Source organism: Zingiber officinale, chromosome 4B (genome assembly GCF_018446385.1).
Source record: "Zingiber officinale cultivar Zhangliang chromosome 4B, Zo_v1.1, whole genome shotgun sequence".
Lineage (NCBI taxonomy): Eukaryota > Viridiplantae > Streptophyta > Magnoliopsida > Zingiberales > Zingiberaceae > Zingiber > Zingiber officinale.
This window is the reverse complement of record NC_055993.1, coordinates 84595920-84606035: the sequence shown is the minus strand read 5'-3', so window position 1 is coordinate 84606035 and position 10116 is coordinate 84595920. Positions and strand designations below refer to the sequence as shown.

Here is a 10116-nt window from a genome sequence, read left to right as displayed (position 1 = left end):
AGGCTGAAAGTTAGGTTCGGGTGAGCCCTATTCCCGGATGGCCGAAATCACCCAAGCGAACGGAGTAAGAGCGGAAGACCCAGACCGAAGCAAGCGGAGCCGAACCTGGAGGCCCAGAGAAAAAGTCAACAAAAGGTTGACTTTCACCTTTGGGGCACCCGGAACCATTCCGGGCGCCCGGAGCAGTCCAGGGTACCCGGAACCATTCTGGGCACTCGGAGCAATCCAGGGCGTCCGAAACCCTTCCAGACGCCCGAAACCCAAAACTTAGCCAAATTCGGTGTGGCACGTACCGTTGCATCAGGGATAAAATATTATCCCATTCCAGATGCCTGGAACCCTTCCAGGCACCCCGAGCAGGGTTATATAAGCAGCCCTACTCCCAGAAGTTAAAAATAACAAGAAATACATAGTAACAACATTTGTGCTTGAGTTTGTCTAAGTTTAGCTTTGTTTTGTGAGCTTTGAATGTTGTAAGAGGCTTCTCCGCTCAGAGGAGATTTTTAGTATGCTTTTCATCTGTCTTGGATTAACAACTACCCGGTTGTAACCAAGTAAATTCTTGTCACCTCTTTCCTTTTAGTTTCTTATCTTTTATGCAATTGTTTTAATTAAGTTATAAGTTCGAGAAATGTTGTATTTGCTTAATTTGTGTAGGGGCTATTCCCCCCCCCCCCCCCCCCCTAATTTGTGTAGGGGCTACTCACAAGTGGTATCAAAGTCAGGATGTTTCAGGAGGACTAACCATCAAACGAAGCACATGAGACAATAGCAAGACTGAGCATCTACCCACCAAAGTTCGAGGGGGAGTTCGCAAGCTGGAAAAAGAGAAGGAGGTATTCTTTAAAACCGATTTATATTGCTTTAAATAATGAAGTTTGATTTTGTAGCACTCGAAGGTAAGGAAGAATACAAGTGGATGAAGAAGGAGTAGGTCAACTTCGTAGCAAACGGCAAAGCAGAATTCCATCTGTTAAGCGTCCTACCACCACAAGAAGTCAACTGGATCAGCGCCTACAACTTAGCAAAGGAGTTTTGGGAGAAGTTCCTTGACCTACACGAAGGGACATCCGAATCCAAGCTCGCGAGATGGGATCTGCTAAGGAACCAGCTGAGTAACATAAAATTGGAAGTAGAAGAAACCGTTGCATATCTTCACTCGAGAATGAAGGAACTAATCACCGGACTCATGAATCTCAGAGAAAAGGTAAGCAACTGAGATTCGCTAAAGTACGTGCTTAATGCATTTCCTAGAATTACCGAGTGGGCATCATTAGTAGATGCTTACTATATATCTAAAGATTTAGAATCTATCACCTTAGAAGAAATGTTTTCAACATTTAAAGTCCATGAAATTGTTGGTTGCTACTCGGAAAACCTATAGGTTCCACTGTACAAAAATTTTGTACAAAGGTCTGAACCTTTTCCTAGCTACCATGTGTTCTTTTAAATTAAATTTTGGATCGCCTGCGGAACTTAACACGTTTGATCCAAAACTTAATCTATTTGTTCTTTTAGGTTTTGACTTGGATCTCCTGCAGAACTTAACACGTTCGACCCAAGTCTCCTTAAGTTATTAATTCCATTAAATATTAATTTCCATAATTGGTTCCCAGTACTGACGTGGCGAGGCACATGGCCTTCTTGGATATGGGAGCAACCACCACCGACTAGACAAAACCTTTTATAGAAAGATAATATTTAATTTCCTAAAATAACTTTAGGTTAACCAAAGAGAACAATCAAATCACAAGGAAAAGAAAAAATAAAAGAACACAACTTCGAAAAAACATATTCGAAATTCTAGAACGTAAGCCTCTTGTATTTGGTATTATTTCCATAAATAACTAGCATGATGCGGAAAGAAAAATTACTAGTTATACCTTGTAGAAAAATCTCTTGATCTTCTACCGTATTCCTCTTCTAACCTCGGACGTTGTGTGGGCAACGATCTACCGAGATGAGAAACCACCAACCACCTTCTTCTCCTCTAAGCAAGGTTCGGCCACAAAGGAAAACTTCAGCAAGGAGAAAAACCAAAATACTAACCAAGCTCCAAGAGATGCTAGCTTTCTCTCCTTCTTCTTCTTCTTCTCCAAGTAGTATCCGGCCACCACAAGAGCTCCAATGGAAGAGAAGGGTTCGGCCACCACAAGAGGAAGAGAGGGAGAGGATGGCCGGCCACACCAAGGAACAAAAGAGGGAGAGAAATAATAGATGTTGTGTCTTGTGAAGGCACCCTCACCCCTTCTTTTATATTCCTTGGCCTAGGCAAATTAGGAAATTTAATTATAATAAAATTTTCTTAATTCCCTTGACATGATTTAATTGAGAAAAATAAAATAATATTTCCCCAATTAATCAATGATGGTCGGCCACATCAATGGGAAGCAAATTGGACAAGTTTCAATCAACAATTAAAACTTTCCTTATTTGTTTCCGGAAATTTTAAAAATAAAATTTCTCTTCAAAAAATCTCTTCATGATTAATAAAAAGAAATTTCCATAATTTTAATTTTACAACATGTGAATAATTTTTAAAGAAAAAATAAAATATCTCACCAATCTACAAATAAGGAAAGAGATCTAATCTCTTTCTTTAATCTTTTGTAAATTTTACAAGAGAGATAATTTAATTTAAATCCTCTTTAATAAATTATTTCTTCCACATAATAAAAATTAAAATTGAAATTCTTTTTAATTTATTTTGGCCGGCCCTACTAGCTTGGGTTCAAGCTAGGGCCGGCCACCCAATATTATACCTATGTCGGCCCTAGCTTGTTCCCAAGCTAGCTTGGCCGGCCCCTATTGGGTGGGTATAGAAGGTGGGTATAGGTGGGTATAGAACTCTATAAATAAGAGGCTACGATAGGGACCGAGAGGAGGAATTGGTTTTGGTCTCTCGATAAAATTAAGCATCCCGTGTTCGCCCCGAACACACAACTTAATTTTATCAATGATAATTCATTCCACTAGAGAACTATCATTGAACTACCGCACCAATCCCAAATTACATTTTTGGGCTCCTTCTTATTATGAGTGTGTTAGTCTCCCTGTGTTTAAGATATCGAATGTCCACTAATTAAGTGAGTTACTGACAACTCATTTAATTAATATCTAAGTCCAAGAGTAGTACCACTCAACCTTATTATCATGTCGGACTAAGTCCACCTGCAGGGTTTAACATGACAATCTTTATGAGCTCCTATTGAGGACATTATCAACCTAGTATCTCTAGGACACAGTTTCCTTCTATAATCAACAACACACACTATAAGTGATACCATTTCCCAACTTATCGGGTTTATTGATTCATCGAACTAAATCTCACCCATTGATAAATTAAAGAAATAAATATCAAACATATGTGCTTGTTATTATATTAGGATTAAGAGCACACACTTCCATAATAACTGAGGTCTTTGTTCCTTTACAAAGTCAGTATAAAAGAAACGACCTCTAATGGTCCTACTCAATACACTCTGAGTGTACTAGTGTAATTATATTGTCAAGATAAACTAATACCTAATTACACTACGACCTTCTAATGGTTTGTTCCTTTCCATTTTAGTCGTGAGCTACTGTTTATAATTTATAAGGTACTGATAACATCATCTTCTGCATGTGACACCACATACTATGTTATCTACAATATAAATTATATGAACAACTACAAACAAATGTAGACAATTTGACCAAATGTGATTCTTTATTCATAATGAATGTTTACAAAGCTTAGGCTTTCAGTATACACTCCAACAGAAATGAGATGTGCAAATTCAAAGAAAGAGCTGAAGCACAACATTACCTTTAAAGCAAAGATGGACGAACAACATTCGGAATCCTCTCTTGACAATGACGAAACGGTAATGATGGTAAGACGATTTAAAAAATTATTTAAATATAGAAAAACTAATCATCTGCAGGGTAGAAAGAAAAAAATAAGCAGATGCTACCACTGCAACGAAGAAGGGCACGTTAAAGACAACTGCCCTAAGTTAAAGATCAAGGACAAAGGAAAAAACAAAAAGCATATCCAATCAAACAAGTACAAGACGTTAAAGGTGACGTGGGATGAAACATTATTCGAATTAGAAATTGAATCTGTTGCCGGACTTGCATTAATTGCAAGTCATCAAGACGACAAAAATGAAACAAGCTCGTCCAAAATGAGCATCAAGAGCATCGATGAAGGGGGAGCGACATCGGAAGAAAGCACCACTTTAGGGGGAGCTACGGATAACGGGATCGACAAGGTAAGTCAGGTACGATCTCTTCCTTCTGATAAGTCATTCTAATTTATAAAATATTTATCAAAGAATTGTTGCAAACTAGAAAAAAAATAAAGAGTTAAAATTAATTCTAGCCAAATCTTGTCCATTAGAAGAATTTGATAAAATAAAATTGGAAAATGATAATTTGCAAAAAGAAATAAAGAACTTGAAAAATCATACATGCTCATATAATAAAGGTATTAAAAAATTCAATAGTCTAATTGGTACCTAAATTATCACAAGGGAAGAATTAGAAAATTTTCAAAGGAATATGTTCCTAAAAAATTCTTAATTAATCCAGTAGGCTGGAACCTATATTGGGTTCCAAAATCTTATCTAAATTAAAATTTAATTGGACTTAGGACTTTCAGAGAGTAGATTAAATGTTTAATTTCCTTAAGAGGCTTTGTCTAGAAAGTGGTTGTTGCTCCAATAACCAAGAAGGTCTAGTGCCTCGCCACAGCCTGGAAGCCAATTAATGAAATAAAATGTTTAATTAACTAACTGATAAAGCATTTAATTGAAATTAATGCTTTCAATAGTTACTCAACATTTTTTTTACTTAAAAAATTCTTTGCAAACACTACAACAAAAATATTAAAAGACAACGGTTAAAAACAGTTGTCGTAGCCCTTTAAACCCGTTGTAATTGGCAGTGTTGTTAAAAGTTGGGGGCTACGACAACGGTTTTAAACCGTTGTCTTTGAATGAAAAGACAACGGTTTAAAACCGTTGTTATTTAGAGCATTTTTCTACCAATTACAACCGTTTTTGGAGCTACGACAACGGTTTTTAACCGTTGTCTTTGAGGGTGATAGACAACAATAGCAGTTTTAAATCATTGTCTTTTAATTTATTATCTTTTAATACCAATATATCATATATCAATTTAAAATATAATAAAGAATCATAATCAAGAAAGAATATTTCCCACATCAATATCATTCAAAATGTTAGTTATGCAAAAATTACAATCACAAAAGAAGAAACATATCTTATGTTCAAATAAAATTTATCCCAATACAAATAAATAAATAAACTCTATTTACAACTAATGAACAATAGCCAAACGACTATTTCATGATGATTCAGTCACTGCCTATTTCATGATTTGAACCACTGTGGTAAAGTTCTTCTAGTTGAGCTGGATCTCTACCCTGCTAGTTGTTGCAGCTACAGGATGCTGATCCCCTATCAAGTGCTACCTCAGTTTGAGTACAACTCATGGTGGCCTGGCTGGAATATTCCTCTAATCCGAGAGTTTGCATGGGGTGGATGACTGAATCATCATGGTTCGATGTCAAGTGAGGTGTGGAACCATGACCATTTGGATTTTCCATCGAGGGCAGTAACCATCTCATCCAATCCTCTCGTCTTCTAATTTTCTCTGCTTGTAGATGATTGTAGGAACATGTTTTGAAGAAAAATATCAAAATGAATTATTTAAGAAACATAGCTGATAAGAGTAGAATAAAGAGGGGAAATGATGGAGGTGAAGTACCTATATTTCAAGTTCTGTCGAATCTCTTAGAGCATTCAATATCATCGCTATGCTCGTGGTCACCCTTTTAACCTGCATATATTGTGATGTGTTAGGAAGTAGAGGCAGTTAAATTTTTTGAACATGGAATTACTCCTCATATCCATAATCACATGGATTACTCACCATGTTAAAGGTAGCAATCAATGAGACGGGAACCCAACCTTGATCATCCATCTTGCCACGAAGAAAAATGTCCTTACAGAGATTATCCACGCTGCAGCAGAAACAATTTAAATTATTAACTGCCTGAAAAAAATACCTTACAGATATTAAGGTACCTAAAATAGTATTCAATATCTGCCACTTCAATCTCAGTTTCTGATTGTCAACCAGAGAATGAATCATGATTGTGGAAGGATAAAATCCGTTATCTTTTAACAGTTTTAAACAGTGGGAAAATTAATAATACCTTAATCCAATGATAGGCTTGCTGAACTAGTTTTTCACTTTTGTTCTAAACACCAAGAAAAGCTGGAGACTATAAATGCAAGAAGAATGAAGTTTTAAAATGAAAGATTTCATTTTGGTATTTTGTTTCTCTTCTTCCAAAACCATCGGATAGCATGAACTGCTCTAACAGAAAAATCAAGCAGAAAACATTATGCCATGCAAGAGAAATCAAAAATAAAAACAAGAAATAAATTTCAGACATAAAACTAGAAGACATTATTTCCTTTATTTATTTATGTTATGGAGAAAAGGAAGTCACATAATATATATTACTTGTCTGGTTCTTGATCAGCCAACCATTCCCCTGCAAGAAAAATGTCCATTACACATCTAATGGGAAACTATATCCATCACATTTGGCTACATATTATTACCTTTAACTTATAATAATTGATCTTGATTTGATCCATCAAAGGGGAGCATTGCAAGCTTCCAACACAAGTTGGTAATTTTAAGATTATTATTTTGTTTTAACCTTTAATAATAGTACATTTGCACTACAGCACTATAAAACTATCTTATATTAATTATGTATTTCCCTTTTCATTGTGCTTCTTGTGCAAGTAGGTCATCAGTATTACTTCGCCCACAACTACAGAGCATCCAATTCTTTAAGAAGAAGGCAGTTGAGCAGAATCTTAGAAGCAGTTGCAAAAGTCATGACCAATTCAAAAGTTATCGATTGGAAAGGGAAAACAAAATTTAATCCTTTTTCTAATCGATCTTGATAAAGTAAAGTAGTTGAACGAAGCATGATGGTAAAAGGAAGTGACACAGTAAATGCAGATACATCAAACACAAACTAATTACCTGACAGGGAATTAGTTTAATTTATTTTATCTTTGTTGAGCTCAAAAGCACCAAACATACATTCTTTAATTTATTAAAGTTTCTACCTTTCATTGGAGCATAGCATGGTGAAGGTAACAGAAGAGAAATATAAATCTTAGGCCAAAAATACCATAAATCTTAGGTTTAAGAATTATATAATAATAATAATAATTATATTATTATTATTATTATTATTATTATTATTATTATTATTATTATTATTATTATTATATAACAAAATTTCAAAATAATCAATTTGCTTAATCTACTATGCATGGAATGTATGAGCTGGGCATGAAACCAAACAAAAAAAGAGTACCTCTAAATAAAATGAATCTGAAAAACCAGACATGATGCGACAGACACTTTGAAATTCTTCAGTATCTGGATTGTAGCACGCCACGAGGAAAGGACTATACTTGAACGATGGAATCCACAAATATGAAATATCCTTGTGAAATGTCAAACGCCATGGATTTCATAAAAAATGACAACAGAACAAAAAACTCAAAATTTGTACCATCCAACTTTTCTTCCATTTCCATGCCAAGCACTAATAAGAACAAGATCAAGACTGTCACCTATTCCTTCAACATAATCACGCTTTACCTAAAAGAAAGAAAATTAAAGAAAATTAGTAAAATGATTGTCTGTATAGAACAGTTAGAAACTAGGATACCTTCAGCCATGCCTCACAACGTTTTGATGCAGAATACCCAAAATCATCTAGAGTCTTCACCATAATTCCTTCACAAGAAGAATCCCATGCTTATTCAAAGAATAAATTAGTAAAAGGGTCAAAATAAGCACAGAAGCAAAAAAAAATAAAAAAATAGAGTCTACGAGAAAATCTTACTCACAAATGTCCATAAAGGAAAAGAGATCAGGTATGCAATGCACAGAGGGTTTAGGGGCAACAAACTGCCTATTCTTAAGACACTGACCACAATAGAATTACACAAGCACGAAACAGTTTTCAAGCAAATGCACCGTGATCCAATACATCTGCAGCTTTACAGAACAATGCCATACAATTTTCTTTGTTGATCCAATAATCTATTACGAAACATCATTGAAAAAAAATTCAATAGAACAAAAGAAAATAGCAGGATAGAACATAGAAGACAAAAGATAGTCACACGACACGGACACATATACCAAGAAAGGAGAAGTAAAAATTTTAAACAAGAAGTGTAAGAGAAAATTCAAGATTGACCTCAATGGACTGAAAGTTCCGATCTTGAACTCCCAATCTAACTGAATACTATGAGAAAAACTAAAGGAAAAAGGAAAAAAAAATCTACTCGAACAGTTTCCAGTGGAACCATCTCACAGAAACGAAGTAGAACAACCGATTTAGTAACCCTAGGTTGGAAAATACAACATAAGATCAGAAAGAGAAAGAAACGTTTACCTGCTGAAATTGAAAAGCAATCAAAGGAGCCGGGAGGAGAGTCGACAAAGATCGTAACTTTGGTACTCGTAGAAGAAACAAAGAGGAAAAAAAATTGGTACCCGAAATCCAAAGAAACCCTAGAGACGGATGGATGTGGTGGGAGAAGAGGCCACGAGGCCCCTTGTTGTAGTAGGAAACGCCGAGGAAGGTGACATCATAGAGGAAGAGGTTGACGGGGTTGATTGTGTCACGGATGATGGACCGGGAGAAGGCAATGAGGAGCCGATCCTTGATGACGCCAGCAACGTTCATAGTGAGAGAAGTGGTCTTCACGTCTAGCAAGAAGATGGTGAGGTTGAGGGTGAAGGTGTAGAAGAATTTGTGCCAAAGATGAGAAGATCGGGGTGGAAGTTAGTCTAACCATAGAGGAGGGGCAACTCGATCAGATCAGAGACCAAGGAAGGAGGAGGTAGAAAAAACAGCAAGGGTTCATTGCATGAAGAGATTGTATAAGGAAAGGGAAAGAAAAATAGGTTAGGGTTCGAGAAGGCTAAGGGGGAAAAAGATGGCGCTAAAAATTTTTGGCAGAAAGGGAAAGTAAAACACGGTTGCAATAAAAATGTGAAGGGGAAATCAATGAAAGAATAAAGTCAAAGACAACGGTTTATTAAAACCGTTGTCTTTGACTATATAAAACAATATAAAAACACAACAGTTTATAAAACTGTTGTCTTAACCCCTAAGAAGTATTTAAAGACAACGGTTTTAAATAACCGTTGTAAAATGTGTCGTTGATTTAAAATAAAATCGCTCAACAACAGCAATTTTATCAAAACTGTTGTCTTTTATATTTTATGGGAGCTCAAAGACAACGGTTTTATCAAAAATCGTTGTCTTTTATCAAATTCACAACAGTTTCTTCCAAAATCGTTGTCTTTGTGGTGTTGTCTTTTGACATTTTTGTTGTAGTGAAAACTTAAAGTTTCTAAAATTATTTACGTTGTAAATTTTTTAAGTGATATCAAATTATTTTCAAATTTTTTCAAAGTTTTCAAAAACTTGATAAGTTTTTCAAAATTGTCGGAAAATTAGAGTTTTTTTAAAAAACTTTCTTATTTTTGAAAAGTTACCCATAGATTTTTTTTTGGTATCCCATTTTTTTGTAATCAAAGGGAGAGAAGGGAAGATTAAATCTAGGGGAAGGTAGTTTAAACTTTTTCAAATTTTTGCACTGGGGCTTAAACTTTTTCAAATTTTTGCACTTTAATTGCAAATTTATTGCTCTTACTTCATGTTGGTTTACCCTAACTTAACTTGGTTGCTCAAATCAAAAAGGGAGAGATTGTTGGTACCTAAGGTAATTTTGATGTGATCAAACAAGTTAAATTAGGTCCTGTTGTGTTTAACCCTGTGTGTAAGTGTACAGGAACTTAGGAGCACAGGGGATCAAGCAAAAAGACGCAGCTAGCGAGAAGGATGACATAGGAGAGAACCAACGGGCTCGGTGCGTCGGAGGGATGAGGTGTTGCGGAAGAGTACGCATGCAGACAAGAAGGAGGCGCACGGAGTTTCCGAGGGACGAGAAGCCAGAGCGGAAGTTTGCTTGAGAAGGTCGGAAGTTG

General features: G+C 35.7%; 2 long non-coding RNA genes across 2 annotated transcripts; both read right to left on the bottom strand.

Moving 5' to 3' along the window:
- Positions 1-5778: 5778 nt before the first annotated feature.
- LOC121977664 lies at positions 5779-6041 on the bottom strand. Its single transcript, XR_006110993.1, has 2 exons — positions 5941-6041; positions 5779-5847 (listed from the first exon to the last, which is right to left on the bottom strand). It is a non-coding gene; the product is annotated as an uncharacterized LOC121977664 (long non-coding RNA).
- Positions 6042-7378: 1337 nt separating this feature from the next.
- On the bottom strand, positions 7379-8158 carry LOC121977663. The gene is made up of 3 exons (XR_006110992.1): positions 7959-8158; positions 7778-7845; positions 7379-7707 (listed from the first exon to the last, which is right to left on the bottom strand). It is a non-coding gene; the product is annotated as an uncharacterized LOC121977663 (long non-coding RNA).
- Between the last annotated feature and the right edge of the window lie 1958 nt (positions 8159-10116).